We start from the raw sequence: 22,546 nt of genomic DNA, 5'->3' as shown, positions 1-22,546 counted from the left end.
AGAGTAGATAAATGCAAATAATTTCACTGGCCTTGAGTGCCTTAAAGTAAATTAGTCTCTTTCTTAAGCAAAAAAAAAAAACAAAAACAAAAAAACAATTTATGATAATCAAGAGGATTTCATTATTTTTATCATGGGAGAGGGAAACAATAGGACCCAAATCAGTGAGACCATTTGAAAAAATATATAAAGATATATTTGGCAGATGATAGTACTGTGCTAACAAAAAAAAAAGGGGGGTGGGGGGAGAAAATTCAAGTACAATGAATGGTAGCTTTATGAAAGGATTAGCCAGAAACTGCAATTCATTTTAGGTCCTTATGGTTAAAACATCTCTCAAGTTTCCATTTTTGACCCCAGTACACACCCTAGACATGGAGAAAAGAAACTAGAACTAATTGAAGAAGGTGGAGTTGAGAGAAAGAGTTTGAACAGGTTACAAAATAAAAGGCACAACTAATCAAATATTGATGCATCTTTGGCATCAATGTCATTTTATGAACACTGGAAGTTCAAAGAAGAAAAAAGGTTACAAGACCTTCAAAGTCACTCAAATACTCCATCTCATTTGGAAATTTTAAAAGCATAGATCCTTTAAAAAAAACTATCATTTAAAAATTAGAGGCCAGATACCTAAATGAACACCAAGGAACAATACAAGCTGAGTGACCAATGCAACACCCTATTTCATATTTTGCTTTGAGTGTTCAGAATGCCAAGAAAGTTTGCAAGAAACAGCTTAAAAATCTGTCCTGTTCCAGAGATCCACACTGGCAAAGGAAAGATTTCCAAGGCCAAATTTGGAGAATTTGATATCTAAAGAACAACTGCAATATGTGTCCCTTTGTTTGGGCTTTCTATAATTTCTTTTACTCCTGGGACTTTTTTTAATATCAAATTACTGGTTGTTCTTACATCCTTTGCAAATCAGATATATGATTTTCTTCCTTCTTTCCTTCTCCCTTCTTCCCATATCTCTTCTCTTCTTTTTTTCTTCTCTCCTGTGGTGGTCTTCTTCCCCTTCTCCCCCCAACCCTTCCTCTTCTCCTTCATCTCCTTCTCCTTCTTCCTCTTCCTCTTTTTCTTTTCTCCTTCTCCTTCTCCACTTCCTCCTCCTCCTATTCCTCTCTCTCTTTCTTTGCCTGAAAACAAAATCATACCGGAATTGTCCATATTGGTGTGGAAAGGTCATGTAAATGGTAAGATATTGGCTGATAGTTGTCAATTCTGACAAGATCCTTTAGGGTGGGCTTGAAATTGGGTTTGTGACTGTAGCACTCCAACTTAAGAAAGCACAAATAAAAGGGTTTCTTTCTGGGTGAGACTATAGGTGAGAGCAGTGCATCTACAGTTCCAGATCATGCCATTCGGATTCTTCTGGAAAGGAACAGAGGTGATGAACAGGAGGATTTACAAACACTAGTATTGGAAGTTTGCCTATTTTTCCTTTGCTAGTGGCATTATTTCCAATGTAAAATCACCATGAACAATTAGGAAATATTTTATGCAAATAGCATTCAAGATGAAACATTGTTTTTATTATGTAACTTCTGAATTCATTAGACTAAAGAAAAATGCAAATTGATTGCAAATGAAGCTGCCAATTAAACTTAGAAAATATTTTTTAAATATTCTCTTGGTGACAGAAGCATTGTTTTTTTCTGTTTACCCAGATTCTAAACATGATAGAGGCCAACTTATAGAGAAGCTTTAGGAAATAGTATATAGGAAAGACATAGAAGGTAAAGTTAAGGGTCTGAAAATCAATCTGTTTCTTTCAGGGATCAGTGATTTCCTTAATTCACAAGTTGGAAAGAAAAGTATATTTACAGTAAGTTACCACTGTTACCAGTATTTTGTGTAGAATGACAATATTCCATGTTTTAAATTCAGAATATAAAACAAAACTATGATGTTCACAATAAAAATCAAATCACATATTCATAATTTAGCTGGATTTTTATCTTTCGAATTTACTAAAATATCTCTTCATCTAGATGCAGGTGTCACTCATTTTCAAGTATTTCCAGGATTGAACCCTTTGGCTTTTTAATCCTAGGTCAATAGTGGAAATGTTAGCACAAGGAACGTTAATACTGATTTTCTCACCTTAGACTAACAAGATTTCTGGACTGCATTGGCAAACAATTCAATAGAAATTTAGAAAGGATATTTTAAGAGCAGGAAATCCCTTGTCAGGGAGAAAAAAACTATAGGCAGACAAGTCTCATGTCCAATGACTTCTACATTAAAAACAAATGTTTCATACTATTGAAATCATTTCATTACCCAGCTCATTCCTCTTATCTGGAGGTAATTTTTTACAGATTCCAGCCTACTTTGCAGACACAAATTTCCAGCCACTCTCCTTCATGCCCCAAGAGGCCATTTCATAAGCAAGCTAACATCAATTCAAACAAGGTTCGTTTTTTCCATCACTTTACACCCTAGAAAACTGATACAGACTTACCCAGATGAAGTTTAATACAGAACACAGCTTTATGAAGTGTGGAACCTCATTTCAAATGTACACATAATATATCGATATAGACTTTGGGAACATTTTCAAAGAATACAAATGTGCTGGGTCCAAGGCTTAAATGGTCCTTTTCGCAGAAATAAAGTTCATAAAAGATTTCAGAAGTCCAGAAAACTTTAACAGTTAGTGCCTTTTTCTTGAGATGTCCCAGAATATTCTAATTTAGTAATTAAATTGTATATCCAGCGTGCAAATGTGTAGTATAAGCAATTCATTATATTAAACAAATTTGACAATTGAGGACCTGATTATGAATTTCAAAGCCTGGATACTTAGAGAAAAGATGCATGAGTAAAAACCATGATGACAATAAATAATATCTAATACTCTATGAACAATAAAGTGGCCTCCAAACTGAAGAACGTGATTAGTCTCAGCGAAGAGCAATGCCTTCAGGGATGTGGTCACTCAAATTCTGTATCCTGTCTGAGAAACTTCACTAAGGGATGTGATTTAATAAGTAGAATTGTCTCATACATTATATCTTTCTTAAAAGCTTGGAGATACACCCTCAATCACTCCCAACCTTCCATATGGGTATGATATCTGTTATCATAGCCTTCCTACATAAATTAATATTTTATCCTGAGTAATGAGCTCCATAATTGAAATAGACTATGCAAAAATAATACATCTTTTTACTTAGCCCTAAACTGCTTTTTCTGTTTGATGGTTTCTCACACTTCAAGGTATCCATCCCACCTCATTCATTGACAAGGTGTTTATTGGGTGCTTATTTTATGCTAGGGGTTGAGACACAAAACTGAAAAGAAAATTACTTTGCCCTTCAGAAGCTAACAATTAAGAAATCCAGAATTAGGTTTAAAAAATGGGGGGGGGGGATGGGCTTCCCTGGTGGCGCAGTGGTTGAGAATCTGCCTGTCAATGCAGGGGACACGGGTTCGAGCCCTGGTCTGGGAGGATCCCACATGCCGCGGAGCAACTAAGCCCGTGAGCCACAACTACTGAGCCTGCGCGTCTGGAGCCTGTGCTCCGCAGCAAGAGAGGCCGCGATAGTGAGAGGCCCGCGCACCGCGATGAAGAGTGGCCCCCGCTCGCCGCAACTAGAGAAAGCCCTCGCACAGAAACGAAGACCCAACACAGCCAAAAATAAATTTAAAAAAATTAATTAATTAATTTAAAAAAGGGGGGGGGAATATTCAACCCTCCATCCATACCTTCCATAATACGTTTATTTTACTTATGTCAACCATAATCATCTCATGTTGATTTATAAACATGATTCCTTTTCACAGAGACAAGTCTAAGAAGAAAACACAATCTATGATTTTACCACTCAGAGACTCTCTATGAATGCTTTGTGTATTCTCTCCAGTGTTCCCTCCCCACCATCACCATGATGTTTATAAGTTATCTAGTCACAGGGTAAAGAAGACATGAACATGCTTAGAATAAAACCATCCTTCTGCCAACTTCCACGGAGAGGGGCCGAAGAGGAACCAAGTCAAAAGTAAATTGACCATCCTTCCACTGACCTCCAGGTCTTTATTAGTAGAAGTGAAATGGGACACTCAGAGTTGTGCAAACTCCTGGCAAGATCTCATCACCACTGCATGCCTCGGCTCCATCATGACTAATTCTCATTGTGCCCTGTACCCCTATTTATTTCAGACACACAAGAAGCCCAGCCCTTCCTATTTTTCTTCTAGTCTCCCAGCCGCTAATCTGTTTCTGGACATCTTCTCTCTCTGCCTGGAATTTATACGCTTAACTTATTCTTAACTTATACTTTCCCATCTCTTTAAATTTGTGACTCCAGAAACTCATTCAGTCTCTCATTCATTCCCTATATCCTTAATATGTAATAGAAGTAACTTCCTTTACTTTTTGCTCTGAAGACACTGCTTCCTAGGCAACCTCCTTGGAACTGAAAAATGTGTCTTCCTTAACCTCATTGTTGCTTCTGAATCTTTCTCCTTCCCTTCTCCCTGTAAACACTGATATTTGAATCTCATGTGATTAGACTAAACAAGGCAGTACACCTCTAAAACTTGAGTCACCTCCCCTTATTCTGAAGGAGGCTAGGTGTTCCCTTGACCTGCAGTTCACAACATGCTCCTGGTTTTCCCTCTAATTCAATGGCCACTTCTCAGCCTCCTTTGCTGATCTGCCCCATTTGTGATCTCCAGACTTTGGAGGTCCTTGGGGCTTAGTCCTTGGATCCAGGTCTAATCGTAATAACCTCCCAAAGATCCTTCTCAAATGTTTCCATCTAAATTAAAAGTGATTCCATCCTTTCTGTTGCTCAAGCAAAATTCAAGTCATCTTGTAGCTGTCCTTGACTTCTCTATTCTGTTTTCCTGCTCACCCCATTCATCAACAAGTCTACCTCCTGAATACTGGGTTCCATCTCTAAGATGGACCATTAAAAAATGGGGGGGGTGGGAATTAGTCCATTTTTCACATTTTAAGATTCTCTGAAATGTGCACATGACATAAAACAAATGGCAGGTCATATTTTAATTGGCAGTTCTAATTTAGAACCTAAATTATGTCATTTCTTTCTTGGTTAAAATTTATATTAAAGCATGCTTCTGCCCTGCCTAAAACCTTCCAGTGGGTTCTATCTTGTACTAGATAAAACACAAAGTCATTACAATAACTAAAAAGGGCCTATAATTTTGGATGCCCTTAATTCTCTAAATTAATCTTCCCCTTGCTCAGTCTGTTCAGCCCTCTTGGCCTCTGGGCACTCCCGTCTCAGGTACCTAGCACTTACTGTTCCCTCAGTTTGGAATGCTTTTCTTTCAGGTATTACACATGCATCACTCTCTCACTTCCTTCAGACCTTTCAACAAATATCACCTTCTCAAATCAAGTCTTTTCTGCCTGCTGTATTTAAACTGCAACATCCGTCCCGCCAACATTCCCTATTGCCCTTCCTTGCTGTATTTTTCACCATAGCATTTATTACTCTATGACATATTATAAGGGGCAAAACTTTCTTTCTTTTTTTTTTTGTTTTTACTCTTTCATTCATTTCTATATCCTTAGTGCTAAGTCTGTACCAGGCCCAAATTTGGTGCTCAATAATTAGTTATTGAATGAATGAATATATAACATAGATGTAATTTCTCTTTTATAAAATTAGACCCAAGTAGAGTATATGTCTACTCCTCTTCTTCAGTAGTAAATTGGGCAACATTCATGTTCTTGTCTCTGATATAAATTAAACAAGTATTTTCATTTAATGTCTATTAACTTAAACATAACTATTATTAGAGATGGTATTTATTGAGCAGTCTTTATATACTAGTCATTATACTAAATGTTTTTATGTATTATTTAATTTTCATTACAAGCCTATGAGTTAGGTAATATTAGCCCTATTTTACAAATTAGGAAATCAATTCTCAGAGAAATTATAATTGTCTTAAGGTCTCCTAATAGTAAAGAGCTACAGAGCTAGGATCCAAATTCAAATAGTCTGATTCCAAAGTTCATTATCCTGCCTCTGAAGGCCAAATGTGGAATTTATGGAGGAAATCACACTAGTTGTATTTGCTATACTTATTTAGATTTACATGGCTTTATTGCTTATCACAGGCCTTTTATCCAGAGGCATCCTTGTTCACGGATTCTTTATTTGAGTTCTGTCACCACCAGCCCTGTGATTTCTTTTAAGGAACTATATATGTGTATGTGGCATTCACCTTTGTAGAAGAAAAGCTGGGATCCAACATCTTTATGATCTTTTTAAATAGTTTTTTAGGGTCCATGTTTGGAATTGAGGATGGGGTGACCTTCCAGAGAAAAGACATGAGGTATGTGGTGGGAGAGAGGAGGATTACTTAACAAAATTAGAGCTATTTTAGGGAGGAGAATGTAGTAAGGGATGCTGGATGGACAACTGCCAATGTACATGGAGGTAAGAGCTCTGTGCTTCTCTGGACTTAGCTTATGTCAAAGAGGAATTGAGGGTTCATTAGTCAGAGATCAGTATGGACCCCTGTTTATTTCATTCAGATGCAGCTTCCAGAAGAACGGGAAGTTTAAATCTACTTTACATTTTCATTATCGTTTGAATATTTGGTAGCCTTCAGGGAATAGCGAGGAAACCAAAACAGGAAAAAAATCATAGCAAGAATTTCAGGGTCTGTACTGAACTCTCTCATCTAGGTTTGGTGCAGCAATGAGAAGTTAGTTCCATCAGTGTCCCACTCTTTTCTCAGTACAATTTTCAATTCCTGGTGTATGCAGTTATCTCCTGCTTTTCAAACGTTTGCTCTATGCCACTTTGCTTTTATGAAAGACCTACATTAGTACCTGTTTTTCAGTAACCCAAAGAAATCTGAAGAGAATTTTCACTTTTACAAAAAAAAAAAAATGTGAAAAGGGAAATACTGTTTAGCATTTGCTTTTCAGCAAGTTGTTTCAGAGGCAGTGGGCACTCCAGTATCTGAAGTGGCGCTGCCAAGCTCCTTCCCCAGAAACTGCACTAAGCATCTTAGCATCAAGCTGCCATTTGAAGTGTCTGTGAGCAATGGTGCTTTATCTCGATTTATTTTGTGCGTTCCTTAGCAAGGTGTGTCCTAAGGCAGTTGCTTCTTTGCTTTACCGCATTTGTGCTTAAGAAAAGTTTTCATAGGAACGCTCTACTTTCGGATAGCGCGGGAAAACCTGTATAATGTTGTCCCCTGCCAGGGTCCCTGATGTGCTCATGATAGCAACAGCACGACCCCTCTCTCTGGTCCAGTCTCCTCAAGTACCTCACCGCTCAGAGGTAGAGGGTATTTCCAGAAGCTTGCTTAGGCTTCCTCCACTAATTTTCCCACTTTTGGATTCCTCAGAATGCTTTGTGCTATCCTGCTCTATCTGCCACATATTTAGCAGAAATTCTTAAGTTTCTACCATGTGTACAATGACCTTTACTGGGAACCAGCAATTCAGAAAGTGGTCACCGCTTCTTCCTCCCTGTCTAGCCCACTAGTTGTGCCAACAAAAAACTGAAAAAGGAGGAGGAAGAATTGGAGAGCTCAGCCCAGGGGAACCGTGTGGTACACTGGTAAGAGGGAGTCGCTGGAACTAAGAGATAAGGTCAAATTGCAGTTCTGCCATTTACCAGGATGGACAGTCATTTAACCACTGGGGCTTTGTGACTAATTCTGTAAAATGGAAATTATAGTAGTACCTACTCCACAGGGTGGTCATCAGGATTAAACAAGTTCACACATCATAAAAGCTCTTAGAAGTGTGACAGACCAAACAATGAGTTTTGGATATTGTTATTATTATTATGTCACAACTGAAAATAATTTCAAAGGTTTTTTTCCTTAAAGTTTACATTAAACAGTATGACTCTGTTTCTTATATTATTTTTGTTGGCCTTTCCTAACCTACTGTAGTTTCCATAGGCCTTTTGTGATATATGGCAACTGAAATATATATGATATGCCAGGTGCTCAACAGTACTCTAAGATACCTGCTTTGTTTCTAGTTTTATTTTGTTTCTAATTATTTATTACACTTTTAAAATACCAGGTATGGTTATCTTGAAATAATTAATAATTAATTAGGGACATCAGATATATGAATAAATTGGATATCTGAAAGCTAGTTGTTTTTTTTTTTAGTTTGGTTTATGTAGCAGTATTGAAACATAGCTCTAAGTTCTCTGACACACCTCCCATCTACCTCCTATCAAGAAGTGGGTCTATGCTTGATTAACAGAATAGTGTACAATTGATGATGACCCAGACAGCTTCCACTTTCTACTTCTGGGAAAACTCACTCTCAGAACCACCATGCAATAAGAGAAAGTCCAAGTGGCCTGTGGCAAAACATGTGAAGAGAAATAGAGACCCCAGCCCACAGCCCCAACTGACCTTCCAGCCACCAGCCAGCCCAAACTTGCCAGCTATGTGAGTGCCATACTGGAAATGAATCCCCCAGTGCCCAGTCAATATGTTCTAACAGATGGTACTTGGAACAAAGACAAACTGTCTCTACCAGCCCTGCCCATACTGCAAATCCATGAATACTATAAATGACTGTTGTAGTTTTGGTACACAAAGTTTTGGGACGGTTTGCAATTGAGAACTAGAACATATTATAATGTTTTATTCCTACCTAATTAAACCTTTGATATATAATCTTAAAATACTGCCAATTATTGCAAAAGTAACTTTTTTCAATCTCTGCTGTGCCTCTCTACCTCAGTGCTTTCCAACGTAGGATCTATAAAGTGAAAGAGCCAAAATAAGGGCACCAAGTCTGATGCAATGCCTAGACAATCCACAGACTGGATAATCAATATTGTGTCATTGAGATATAAATATAATTATCCTGAAAGTCAGCGTGTGAAGAAATAACAGCAGACATTATAGCACTGCACATGCTTCAGAGAGCATACATTTTCTGGTAAGTCTTAGAATCAAAGTTGTGCTCTTCGAGTTGTCAAACTACTTCTTAGAAGCAGTACAGTGGATGCTGGTCATTGAAACTCAAGCTATTAACAGGCTAAAATCTTAACTATTACCAGATCACAGAGCTAAAGTTTTGATTCATGTAAAATATACTAAACCATGGGGCATGCCAGCCGTCAAGTTGCATGCTTCCCCATGCATCTTTGTTATATAATTTTCTTAGGGTGTTGTGTCATCTCATAAAATCTTTGCTTGCAGGGAGAAATGTTCTCCTTTTTGCCTTGAATTTTTTCTTGCATAAACATGAAAATATAAGGACAGCATAAATATTTTCCAAACCAAGATTACTCTGCTTTGCAATTTGGAAATAAAGTTTTGTTTTGACAGTTACTTGACTATGACAATCATTCTGTTATCCAGGTACATTTGATCATTATTTTTTACATGGTAATGATCACGTGACTAAATGACTTCAAAAGAGAAATTCCTTTTAGAAAATGTCATCCTAAGAAGCACTCATACTGCAAAACAAGGTACTCAGGATGGTCTATTATTTCCTTCAAGACAGTAGGTGGGGAAAACAAAATTATACTTACCAAAGGGAAAAGGGGGGGAAGGGATTAATTAGCAGTTTGGGATTAACATATACACACTACTATATATAAAATAGATAAACAACAAGGACCTACTGTATAGAACAGGGAACTATACTCGATATTTTGTAATAACCTATAAAGGGAAAGAATCTGAAAAAAAATAGATATATATGTATTTATAACTGAATCACTTTGCTGTACACCTAAAACTAACAGAACATTGTAAATCAACTATATTTCAATTGAAAAAAAAGAAAAAGAAGAGTAAGAAAAAAAGTCATTGTAAAAAAAGACACTAGGTGGATAAGGGTTAGTAATGACAGCAACAAAAGTAGTAGTAATAATAAAAAGTTAATGATTTATTCATAGACATAACAAGTAAATATTTAAAAGGTAAACAGGGACTCCCCTGGCGGTCCAGTGGTTAAGACTTCACCGTCCATTGCAGGGGGTGTGGGTTCTATCCCTGGTCGGGGAGCTAGGATCCCACATGCCTTGTGGCCAAAAACCAAAAACATAAAACAGAAGCAATATTGTAACAAATTCAATAAAGACTTTAAAAATGGTCCACATCAAAAAAAAAAAATCTTAAAAAAAAATAAAAGGTAAACATATTAAATTTAAAGTAACTCAGATATAAGCTTATTGAATGTTTTCAAATAAAGGCAATAATTAATAAATATAAGGCCACATATTGAAAGTGATTATATTTATGAATTCCCATAAGCCAATTACACTTTATTCCTGAGAATATATATAAAACCCCCTGAGGATTTAACCACTTCTGACCCTGGGAGTCTAAAGACCAGCAAGTTCTAACAAAAAAATATGACTTAATATACAAGCTCTCTGGGAATTAATAAATAAAAGTGAAAGTTACTATGGTCCCATCTACATTATTTACTGAATCCTTATCTAGAGACTATGCATATTTTTAAAAAATGATGCCCAACTTGGATCTCATTTTCTACAAGTTCTCATAAATTATATGTCTTCAATTCATTATATATCACAAATTGCTTTAGCTATTTTTTTAAAGACCTCCAAGTTCAAAACAATAATATTTGAGAATATATGATTCAGCACCTTTCATGATGGGGCAGCTGGAAAAATAAAAGATGATTGATGAAGTGGTGAGGTCCATTTAAGTCACTGGTAAATATCATGTTATCCCTTGAGATAAGTGGCATTACCACCTTTCTCATATGTATGCAGAGTCACAAGTACACATGTGAGCAACTAACAACGTATGTAAAAAATAAAAAGAATGTCCTTTGGGTGTTATTAAGTAAAGAAAAGCCATTAAACCATAAAGCAGAAAATAATTAATTCTGTAATTTACTAGTAAGCTTTCAAACTGGCAAGATATGATTCTGGTTAATATTATTTAATGTGAAAATTAATTGGAGAAGCCATTTATCAAAGACAAATTTTGAATGTGTATCAAAAATGTATGTAAATCTGTATGAGATACAAAAGCATACATGCATGCTTACTTTGAAAATAGCTTAATGAAAATAAAATCAGTGGTTCCACTTATAATTGTTAATTATTTAGTTTCTTTTTTTTAATAACTTGGTTATCTAGTTGATTTTTATTTTCCTTGATTGCATTCACTAGAGTCAAATTTTACTGCTCTATAATTTCCCTTCTTAAAAGCAATGCTAATTTAGTTTTGCTCCTTTGTAGACCTAAATTTTTCTGAGTGTTTCATATTACCAATCCATTATTTTTGTACAAAGCCCACAACAGCTATCACTGTAATAGAGCATGTTACGAGCAGAAACTTGAAAGACAATGTGGGGTGGGGGAGAAAAAATATAGGCCTTAGAATCCGAAAGAACAGAATTGAATTCCAGTTTTTCCTTTACTAGCTGTGAGACCTTGGGAATATTTAATCTCCCTAATCTCTTCTTCTTCATCTCTAAAATGGGCTCCAAACACCTACTTTGAAAGTTCTAAAAATAACTAAGTGGACTCAAGTTTGCTAAAATCTGAACTGGGACCCTAGCACATAAGAGTTGATGAATACATTTAATTGCTACCATTTTGATAAATATGGTATTAATTCTACTTTAGTATTAATGTTAACAATAAGGCAGTATAATGTCAGTTAAGATCATAGATTCTGCACCCAGACTGCCTGGGTTCAAATCCTGGATTATCTACTTACTAACTATGCAACCTTGGGAAAATTACTTTCTCCATGCCACAGTTTCCTTATCTATAAAATGGGAATAATAATAAAGCCTATCTTATAGATTTGCTTTGAGGACTAAATGAATTAATAAAAGAAAAGTATGATGAGTAGTGTTTATTACATAGTGACCCTTAATAAGTGTTTTCTATTATTTTTATTCCAAATTTTGAATTTTATTTTATTTATTTTTTTGTACAGCAGGTTCTTATTAGTTATCTATTTTATACATATTAGTGTATATATGTCAATCCCAATCTCCCAATTCATCCCACCACCACCGCCCCACCCCACCACTTTCCCCCCTTGGTGTCCATACATTTGTTCGCTAATGTTTTCTATTATTATTAAGTAACTAAGGCTATTTTAATTATGATGTTATAGATTGTTAATTGACTGACTGGGCTTGAATCCCAACTCTTCTTTCCACTTAATTAGTGGGTAACCTTGGGTAATATATTTCTGTGGCTCAATTTTCTTATGTGTAAAATGAATATAATAATAAACCTCAGAGGGTTTGGGATATACATATACATATATGTATACCTATAAGTATATACATATATATGTTTTTAAGATATGTATGTATATTTCATGTATGTCATATATCTGTATCTATATCTATATATCTTGAACAACTGCTGGCAATAAGAGGTATTACATAAATGTTAGCTATTATTCTGAAAATAAAGACAATTTTATCAGTAAAAATATTATTAAAATCATAATTATATATAAATCGAACCCCTCCCACAAACTTAAAAAATAAATTGGTTTATTAATGATAATTACAGTAATAAAGTTGATCATTTGGCTTATCATTTCTTTGAGGCAGGGCCTTAGCTTCCATATTTTTATCCATGGGTAAATGAGTTAGAAATTAAAATATGGATTTATGTCTAAATAATTCCTTATGTTCAGTAGCAAACCTTTCCCCAGCCTCTTGACAGGCATTAATTAAGTGCACGGGAAAAAAAATGATTTCTTTAAACTTAGCCCATGTTTAAATTCTGAGCACTCACAATTTAATCCACCTCTGCAGTTGTATGGAAATCCAGTGCAAGTGTTGGGATTAGAAAACCAGATTAACTGATTGTCTCTGCTAACTACAAACCCATTTCCTCAAGGAAGATTTTCTTCCAGGTTGTGAGAAGTACCATATGCCCAGAGTAAATAGCCATTAGCATAAGAAATACCCCATCAGATTTTATTAACGCTGTGACATTCTAGAAGGCCTTTTTTAACATCAGTGAAAGCCATGGCTCCAGTCTTTAGGACACAACTTGGAACCAGACAGTAAAGAATAAGTAGGTAAAAACCAGAATGCTGGAAGTCAAGTCAAAACACTCACTCCAGTGAGATGGAATGCTGGAAGCCATCCACCATGCCCGGACTCGCCCCCTTTGCTGAATTCAGTCTGAGAATTCTATGCACTCAAATCGGAAAATGGAGAAAATGGATGGGTTTCTTCTATTGCTTTCTGTGAGTAAAATGTTTAATCTTCCTTTGGCTTTTTAACTTTTTGCCTGAATTATTATTTTGGGAAATCTAAGCAGTTTCAGAAACAGTTATTTCTGGTAACGAGAACCTAGAATAGACATACTCTAAATTCCTGGAGCATTGTTACTACTTGGAGTGTAAATTATACTTGTGGACACTTTTAAACATGTGTTCCTCTTTTTATAGGTGAGCCGGAGCCTATCATGTAATTGCTTTACTTTAGCAATTGCTAAATGCATAATATTTGCTGCCCAGACCTAAGGCTTTTATGTTTTACTTTACAATATAAGTTATTATAATAAAATAAAAATTTTAAGCCTAATATGTAATCATCAAGAAGAACATAGTCCAACAACTAAATATCTCAATGTATTTCATTCCTTTCAAAACTAATTTAAGTACCTTATTTTTTAACCACTTGATAAATTTCCTGATTTACTTTTGATCTAAAAAGTTCTCTTCAAGCATACTAAGTTAAGTAGGTGCTTGAAAGCTTCAATTTTTTATTTTTTTTAATTTTTTTTAATTTTTTTTAACATCTTTATTGAAGTATAATTGCTTTACAATGGTGTGTTGGTTTCTGCTTTATAACAAAGTGAAGATGTGACAGGGTGAAAGCTTCAATTTTGAAGTGGAGTTTTCTAACAATTTTTTTAAATGGTGAATAATGATGGAAGATACTAAATAAAAACATCTCAGCCTAAGAAGCTAAGAAGCCATAATGACGTCCCATATGCTGCCCTAAAATATAATCAAATGTCATCATGTCCAAAAGCATCAGCAAGAACTCTGAGTTATAGGTTAAGGTTTTTAAAATCATAACTCTCCCAAATCCAGATATGAAAATAGTTATAGATAGTTCAGATAGATGATAGACAGAGAGAATAGATAGATAGATAGATAGATAGATAGATAGATAGATAGATAGATAGATAGATAGATAGATAGACGGATAGATAGACGGATAGATAGATAGATAGATAGATAGATAGATAGATAGATAGATAGATAGATAAAGTGGTGGGTAACTAGATTTACTGACAAGAAGTTGCACCAGAGAATCGATTCTGAGGAACTGTTTGTAAGACAGACCTTCTTCAACCTATTGGAGCTTTCCAGGTCATCCTTGTATGTTCAACATACAACATAGAAGGCTTCCCCATAGATCCCTGGGTTTCTAGGAGGGTTACAAACACTGAGATAATACAAATTGGCTCTGGGTTTTCCAATTCATGTTAGTACATATTTCTATATGGTAATTATGGCGAACAGTGAGTGATAAGGGACAGAAATAGGTAATACAGACTAGTTTGTATTCAGAATCCAGGTTAGCATTAAATCTGGAAAAACACTGGTAATTACTGGAGTCTAAATCCAGGTACCCCAAGCAAAAGAGCACAGGCCAGTGAATGATCTGAGTATAGAAGCTGGCCATGAGAAACAAGGCAAGGAATAAAATCCTGTATATGAGGAGCCTGAAAATATTAGATCTGGGCATTTCTGCCAATCTCAGAATACAAGATATTTGCCCAGTGGCCCACTAAGGCCAAGGAAAACTATGCTGCTGCATAAAGTGAAGCCAGTTCTTAGAGCCAAAGGGCAGGCGAAGGAGGAGATAGTCATTGTAACTTTACAACTACGGAAACCTGTCGTTTGCCATTGTAATAGGAGTTTTAGCCAGTTCTTAGGGCCACAGGGCAGGCGAAGTAGGAGATAGTCATTATAACTTTACAACTATGGAAACCTGTCGTTTGCCATTGTAATAGGAGTTTTAGCCAGTTCTTAGGGCCAAAGGGCAGGCGAAGTAGGAGATAGTCATTGTAACTTTACAACTACGGAAACCTGTCGTTTGCCATTGTAATAGGAGTTTTAGCCAGTTCTTAGGGCCAAAGGGCAGGCGAAGTAGGAGATAGTCATTGTAACTTTACAACTACGGAAACCTGTCGTTTGCCATTGTAATAGGAGTTTTCTTATGTGGTGTTTCCAGAAAACTGAGAGAAGAAATTACTCATTTGTATGCGAGGCTAGGATTTACCACTCTGTGATTCTCCTGGGTCACATGCATCTGGGGTAGGATTTACAGTTTTATGCAGGAGGAATGTTCTATTTTAGAGAAATGATCCCTCACTTTTATATGGCACTTTAGAGTTTATAAAGATAGTTTACATTCATGATTATATGTGGTCGTAGATAGCAGTTTTAACAATAGCCCTAAGATGACTGGATTGCAAATGAAAGAAAATCCAGCTCAAATAAATGGAAATTTATGTAATTATGCAAAAAAAAGGGAGTTTCTAATTTCAGGCAGAGGTGGCCTTCAGAGGCTAAACAGTGGCACCAGGATATAGTTGCTCTGTCTCTCTGTCTCTGTCTCTCTGTCTCTATCTCTCTGTCTCTATCTCTTGACTCTGTTTTCTCTCCACTGTGTTTATTCTCAGTTAGGTTCTCCCTGTGTGGTAGCAAGCATGGTCACCAATACTCCGGGCTACCAAGCACTCCACTTAATAAACCTATCTTGGAAGTGGAAGAAAACACCTCTTCCTTGAGAGCTGCAGCAAGAGTTCAAGGTGTGGTCAGGCCAGGGACATGTATCCATCCTCAACCCATCTCTGTGGCCAGGGGCATGTAGAATTCCTGTTGGTCAGGAGCGGAGGTCAGCTCCTCCCAACCCACAGAGACTGAAAATGAGAAAGGCTTAATCCCTAAAAAGAAAAGAAGAGATGCTGGGCAGGCAAAAGACCAGATGTCCACTATAAAATTATAATGATCTTCTTCACACGCGAAATTGAGGCTTGCTCAATATTACACAGAAAACCTAGGTTTCTGACTGGCTAAGACAATACTTAATTCCAAACCCATTCTCTCTAGCCTACTCCTAGTAAAGAAGCTAAATACCTGCCTCCAAGTCCTCTCTTGGAACTAGGGATAGCTTTTTGGCACTTCTGGTCAATACAGATGAGGTGAAGACTGCTGGGCTCTTCTAGGGCAATGTTTGCCTTCTCGATACCAGGGGCAAGCAAAGTAGGGGACATCCTTTCCCCTTCGTCCTGTCTTTACTGAAGACATGAGACCTGGGGTTGCAGCATCACAAACTCGGTTATGAAACAAGGAGGCAAATCAACACTTAAGACAGCAGAATAGAAATCTAGAAGAAAGCTGGGTTTTAGTAGCATCATCAAGGCACTCCTAACCCTGAAGTGTCAGTCTAAACTTTTTTTTTTTTAGGCCACGACACATGGCTTGCGGAATCTTAGTTCCTGAACCAGGGATGGAACCCATGCCCCCTGCAGTGGAAGCGTGCAGTCTTAACCACTGGATCACCAGGGAATTCCCCAGTCTAAACATCTTGTTGTGACAGATTGTTAAATGGCTTTATTGCCATTTTAGGCCACTTTTAGGTGAAGTTCTGGTTTTTGTTTGTTTTTAGTAAAAGCATTCCTAATATATATTTCTATCAATAGCTAATCTACAGTTAGGAAGCTGATACCTTGGGCCTAGGAGAAACTGTGTCTTTTTATACCTTAGAGACTTAATTAGTTTAACTCTTTCAGAGAAATTGCATTTCATGTATTTCCAAATTCTTAGATGAATTCTCACTGTAACTCCCATGTACTAACTGCATTACCTGCCTTAAAGGCTTATTGTAAAGGTGAAATTGCATTTTTTAAAATGCCTTAAAGCTATAAAAATCTTTACAAAAGAAAAGCAGTCTTATTATGACAACCATCTGTAACATCTTCCAATTCAAGAGGATATAAGAGAATGTGAGAAATCATTTCTGGCTACCTAAATTAAACAATGTTTTGTAACATCCGGAAATTGCTGTTTTAATTTAATTCCAAGATTTTTACATAGAACTTATATACACTAAGAAATCATTAGCCACTTTAATTTTACCTTGCATATTTTTAAATGTTTTAATATGAATAAATATTTAAATAAAAACAAAAAAGGCATATCAGGGTGACCAACCCACTGTATTTCCCAGGACTGTCCCAGTTTTAGCAACAAACGTCTCATATCCTGGAAACCCCTGATTCCCAGGCAACCCTGCTGGTTGCTCTCCCTGTGACCCTACCAATTTTGTTATCTTTCAGTCTTTTAAGTTATGTTGACTCTCACTGTTTCTAATGTTAAAGGTCCAATAATTCATCTACAGGCATACCTCTTTTTATTGCACTTCATTTTATTGTTCTTCGCAGACATTGCGTTTTTTACAAATTGAAGGTTTGTGGCAACTCTGCGTTGAGCAAGTCTATTGGTGCCATTTTTCCAACAGCATTTGCTTACTTTGTCTCTCTGTCATATTTTGGTAATTCTTGAAATATTTCAAATCCTTCACCATCAAAAAATCACAGCTCACTGAAGGTTCAGGTGATGCATTTTTTAGCAATAAAGTAGTTTTAAATTGAGGTATGTACATTATTTTTTAGACATAATGCTATTGCACACTTAATAGACTACAGTATAGTGTAAACATAACTTTTAAATGCACTGGGAAACCAAAAAATTCCTGTGACTCGCTTCATTGTGAGATATTTGCTTTATTGTGGTGGTCTGGAACTGAACCCAAAATATCTCTGTGGTATGTCTGTATTAATTCACTCAACAAGCATTTGCTGAGCCAGCTCACCGATATGGCAGGCTCCATGGATACATCCAAAGAGCTCACAAGCCTAGTGGTACGACCTGACCTCAACACATAATTGAGTCACTATAATACCGCTTCAGACTGACCGTAGCAAATTTGTTCACTAACATCTATGGGGTTATATATCTTTTGAAAATATCTGTTTTCTCCAGCAATAGGAGGCAGGTAGGAACTATTATTTTAACCAGGTAAAAAATTACATTTAAGGCAAGTTGCAGACCAATCCTGATGCAAATTCAAACATTTAAAACAAAAGCGCTTAGAGTCTGTCATACAGAGTGAAGTAAGTCAGAAAGAGAAAAACAAATACCGTATGCAAACATATATATATGAAATCTAAAAAAAAAAAAAAAATGGTATTGATGAAACTAGTTGCAGGGCAGGAATAAAGATATAGACGTAGAGAGTGGACTTGAGGACACGGGGAGGGGGAAGGGTAAGCTGGGACAAAGCGAGAGAGTAGCATTGACATATATACACTACCAAATGTAAAATAGATAGCTAGTGGGAAGCAGCTGCATCGGCACAGGGAGATCAGCTCGGTGCTTTGTGACCACCTAGAGGGGTGGGATAGGGAGGGGGGGAAGGAGACGCAAGAGGGAGGGGATGTGAGGATATATGTACACATATAGCTGATTCACTTTGTTATACAACAGAAACTAACACAACATTATAAAGCAATTATATTCCAATAAAGATGTGGAAAAAAAAGAATGATGGAATAAGTATTTAGAAAAAGTCTTTCACTGATAAATCATTTCTAAGCATTCTGCAAAAAACAAACAAACAAACAAAAAAAATAAATAAAAGCAAAGGTGCTTCAAAATAGTCATGCACTTAAAAAAAATACTCGGTGATGCCTGCAATCTGTCCTAACCACTCTGACAAGCACTTGACGTGAAAGGTTTCTCTAAGAGGAACACAGTTACATTCTAATGGCAAGATCCACTAACCTTTGAGTTAGATTAGACAGAACAGTCCTGGCAGGAGTGGGGTGAAAAGACCAAATGGGCATTGAAAACTTGGACTCAACACTAAAGGTATGACCCTGGTGAATTTGCCAGATTCCAGTACTTCATTCACACAGTGGCAGCAAAGTCCATAAATTATTTTCTAGCTAACTATTTATCTTGGGAACTGTTAATTTCAACAAGGAAATAAAAACCCATTTCTAGTATTCTCTATGCTGATTAACAAACTCTCTGCTGTGGAGTTAGATAATACTTGAACTACTTGCCATAGACACCTCTAGAGTGTGAAATTCTTACTAAAGTCCTTCAAATACAAACTAACAATTACTAGAATATGGAATGAATTTAACACATACACACACACACACACATACAAGGGAAAGATATAAAATCCTAAGATATTTTAAAATAAATTATCTTGCAACAAATATGAGCGATACCTAGTGATTATTCTTTTAAAATGTAGAAGAAATCCCTATCACCAAACAAAATAGTTGGGTGTCTCAAGGACTTGACAAGGTGACCTGTGAATGAGGTCTTGAAAGGTTAATGTGACTTTGCAAAATGAAGGGAGGAAAAGTGATGTTAGGCAGAAGGCAGAGCACTGTTCAAAGGTATCTGTGTGAAAGAGCTTGATACCGTGAGAAACAATAGGATGTTTCTGAACAAGTTCAGAGAATCTTAGGAGTGGTACATTCTCAAGAAATGTACTGAAAAGGTGATTGGAGAAGCCAAGATGGTGGCAGGATTTGCAGGTCGTGCTAAGTAGTTTGGACGGTCCACTCTAAGTACTGGGATGATAATGGGGTTTTTTAGATAGGGGGGTGACTTGTTGCTTAGTTAGCAATGGGAAGAATGGATAGAAGAGGGAAGGGGGGTCAGGAAAACAAATCTGAAGTAAGAAATGATGTAGATTTGAACTTAGGTCTCAAAATTTATCTATTCAACACCCAACACAATATTAATTGAGCATGTACTAGGCACCATGCACTAAACTAGACACTGGAAAATAGTATTGGTAAAACAGTCAAAATCTCAGCCCTCATGAACATAAGTTTGCATAAAACAGTTGTTTAGTGTAACTATAAATAAAAACCATTGCACTGTCAAAGTATTCCAGATTACGTAATATGTCATACGCTCATCCAACTCATGGAGATTCAGTTCTAGAAAAGGAGACAGCCATTACACAAATTTTAAAAAGAACATCTAAATCAGTATAGTCTGTTTAATGAGGATAGGTGCTCTAGAAATAAAGTAGGGAAAGAGCCTAGAATGTGTGTGTGTGTGAGAGAGAGAGAGAGAGAGAGAGAGAGTTTTATCAGGGTGAATGTGGAAGGTGGCATGCAAGGGAGTGAGCCATGGAGCAATCTGAGGGCAGAGTTTCAGGCACAGGGAACAGCTAATGCAAAGCCTCTGAACAGAAGCATGCCTGGTGTGTCTGAGGAACAGGGAGGAGGCCTGTGTGGCTGGAGCAGAGTGAGGCAAGGGGAGGATAATAGGATAAGAACAGAGAACTAGCAAAAGACAAGATTGTGTCAGCCCTTGAGCCAGACAAGAAATACAAACTCATGTAACTTTCGAACTAGAAAGCCCATCAGAGGCTCTCAACTAATACCCACCAAGGTGCCAATGAGAAATCTAAGGACTTTTGAATGAAGCTCGTTTATACTTAACGGGTTGCAGTTTTTAATTGCATTTTTTATGTCTTCATTTACTTAAAAAGTATTATGTCTTATGTTTCCCATAATCGTTAAAATGGAATATTTTTAATTAAAATTTCAAGATAAATTCGATATTGTGATTTCCCTGAAAACTCATGTTTATGAAAAATACTTGGCCTTATCCATTATGAAAAAGCGACTTTGGCTCCACTACTACATGGCACTGGTGTATGCGCCACACTCAAGCCATGAGAAGGGCGTGAATCTGCCCTCTAAGACAAGAAAACAAGGGACTAACAAGCAGTGCAGCCTGGAAGGAAAAAGCAACCACCGGGCCCAAAATGCTTTGGGAACTGTTATGAAACACGGGCCAGCCTTGAGCTCAGTATTGCTGAAGACCTCTTGTCATATTTCTGATCAACGCTTTGCGTCTCAAAAGACAGTTACCTTTTAGTCAACTTCCTACTTTCACAGAAGCACCCCTTTCTTTCAAAAACTCCACATTACAAATATTTTCTTAGTAATCTCCTGCTTTGTACAGGTGGCTCCTGCCTCCTGGCTGGGCCTGAAATGCAATTTTTGGCTGAATGAGGAAGCCAGAGCCCCTTTATATCACATATTCACCGATAATATTTTTCTGCTCTTCTCCCTTCACCCTTCGCTCTGCAGATCTTGCCTATGCTGGACTATTCTCGTTCAATCTGAGTTTCCACTGGTGACCCCTTTACTGGTGCAGATGAGGATATGGTCATCAAAGCTAATGAGAGGTTTGAGAAGACCGAAATTCACTTCCAACAGTGGGACCAATTAATGCCAAACGCAAACATTCATTTTAAGTAACTTGACAACCTGCACTTTCCTCTCCACCGTTTTTTTTTTTTTTTTCTCCTTTGTTTCTATCCCAGCCATAGAGAGCAGCAGGGTTTGCCCTTACACACTCTAACATTTTGCCTGTATCTGCTTGTTCCTTTGCTCAGGACGCCTTTCTGCCTCTTCTCTGGGGAGCATCTTCTCCACTGCTCAAAAAGTCAGCTCTTCCACATACGCTACCCAAGCCCCTCCAGTTGTTGGTATTTTCTTTCTATATCCTCAAGGTCCGCGTCACACTTTTATGATAGAATGTGTCATGTTATATATTTTTATTTTGAATTATGGTGAAATACATAACATAAAATTTACCAGCTTGACCATTTTTAAGGGTACAGTTTAATAGTGTTAAATGCATTCACATTGTTGTGCAACCAATCTCCAGAACTTTTTCATCTTGCAAAACTAAAATTCTATACCCATTAAACAGTTCTCCCATTTCCCCCCCGCCCACACCCAGCAACCAGCACTCTACTTTGTTTCTTCACGTTTGACTCGTCCAGATAGTTTATGTAAGTGGAATCATACAGTACTTGTCTTTTTCTAACTGGCTTATTCACTTGGCATAATATCCTCAAGGTTCATCCAAACTGCAGCATGTGTCAGCATTTCATTCCTTTTTAATATTTCACTGTATGTATGTAATACATTTTGTTTACTCATTCATCCATCAGTGAATACTTAGTTTGCTTCTACCTTTTGGCTACTGTATAATGCTGCTATGAACATGAGTGTACACATACCTCTTTGAGACCCTGCTTTCAATTCTTTTGGATAAATATGCAGAGCTGGAACCTCTGGATCATGTAGTAATTACTTAAAATTTTTTGCGGAACCACCATATTGTTTTCCATAGTGGCTACAGCCTTTTATATCCCTACCAGCAGCACACAAGGGTTCCAATGTTTCCACATCCTCACCAATGGTTTTTATTTTCTGGCTTTTCTGATAGTTAGCTTCCTAATGGGTAGGCAGTGACTGTCACATATTATTTTAATTATCTGTTGTCTGGCACTGACTTCCTTTTCATCTTTATGTTGCTAGTGTCTAATCATAAGCATGGAACATAATATGTCCTCAAAAAAAAGCCCATTCAAAGAATAAATGCTATAAAATCTCAAAAGAGCCTTAGGCTTCTTCAGAAACAGAAGGACAGGTGACTGACTGCACCCTTT

The 22,546-nt window shown here is 36.9% G+C and overlaps 1 long non-coding RNA gene across 2 annotated transcripts in view; it reads left to right on the top strand.

The window, feature by feature from the left end:
- The first annotated feature begins 3,385 nt into the window (after nt 1–3,385).
- LOC309619788 overlaps nt 3,386–22,546 on the top strand; it is a 41,926-nt gene continuing 22,765 nt past the window's right edge. The window contains exons 1-2 of one of the 2 annotated variants that reach the window (XR_014239232.1): nt 3,386–13,200; nt 16,444–22,546. The exon at nt 16,444–22,546 is cut by the window's right edge and continues 22,765 nt beyond it. This is a non-coding gene — a long non-coding RNA (uncharacterized lncRNA). The remainder of the gene's footprint in view (nt 13,201–16,443) is intronic. The other variant, XR_014239233.1, reaches the window with a different exon arrangement.

The sequence above is a fragment of the Balaenoptera borealis genome (assembly GCF_965194805.1).
Source record: "Balaenoptera borealis genome assembly, chromosome: 21".
NCBI classification, from domain to species: Eukaryota; Metazoa; Chordata; class Mammalia; order Artiodactyla; family Balaenopteridae; genus Balaenoptera; species Balaenoptera borealis.
The sequence above is the reverse complement of the archived record's forward strand: the minus strand, read 5'-3'. Positions and strand labels throughout refer to the sequence as shown.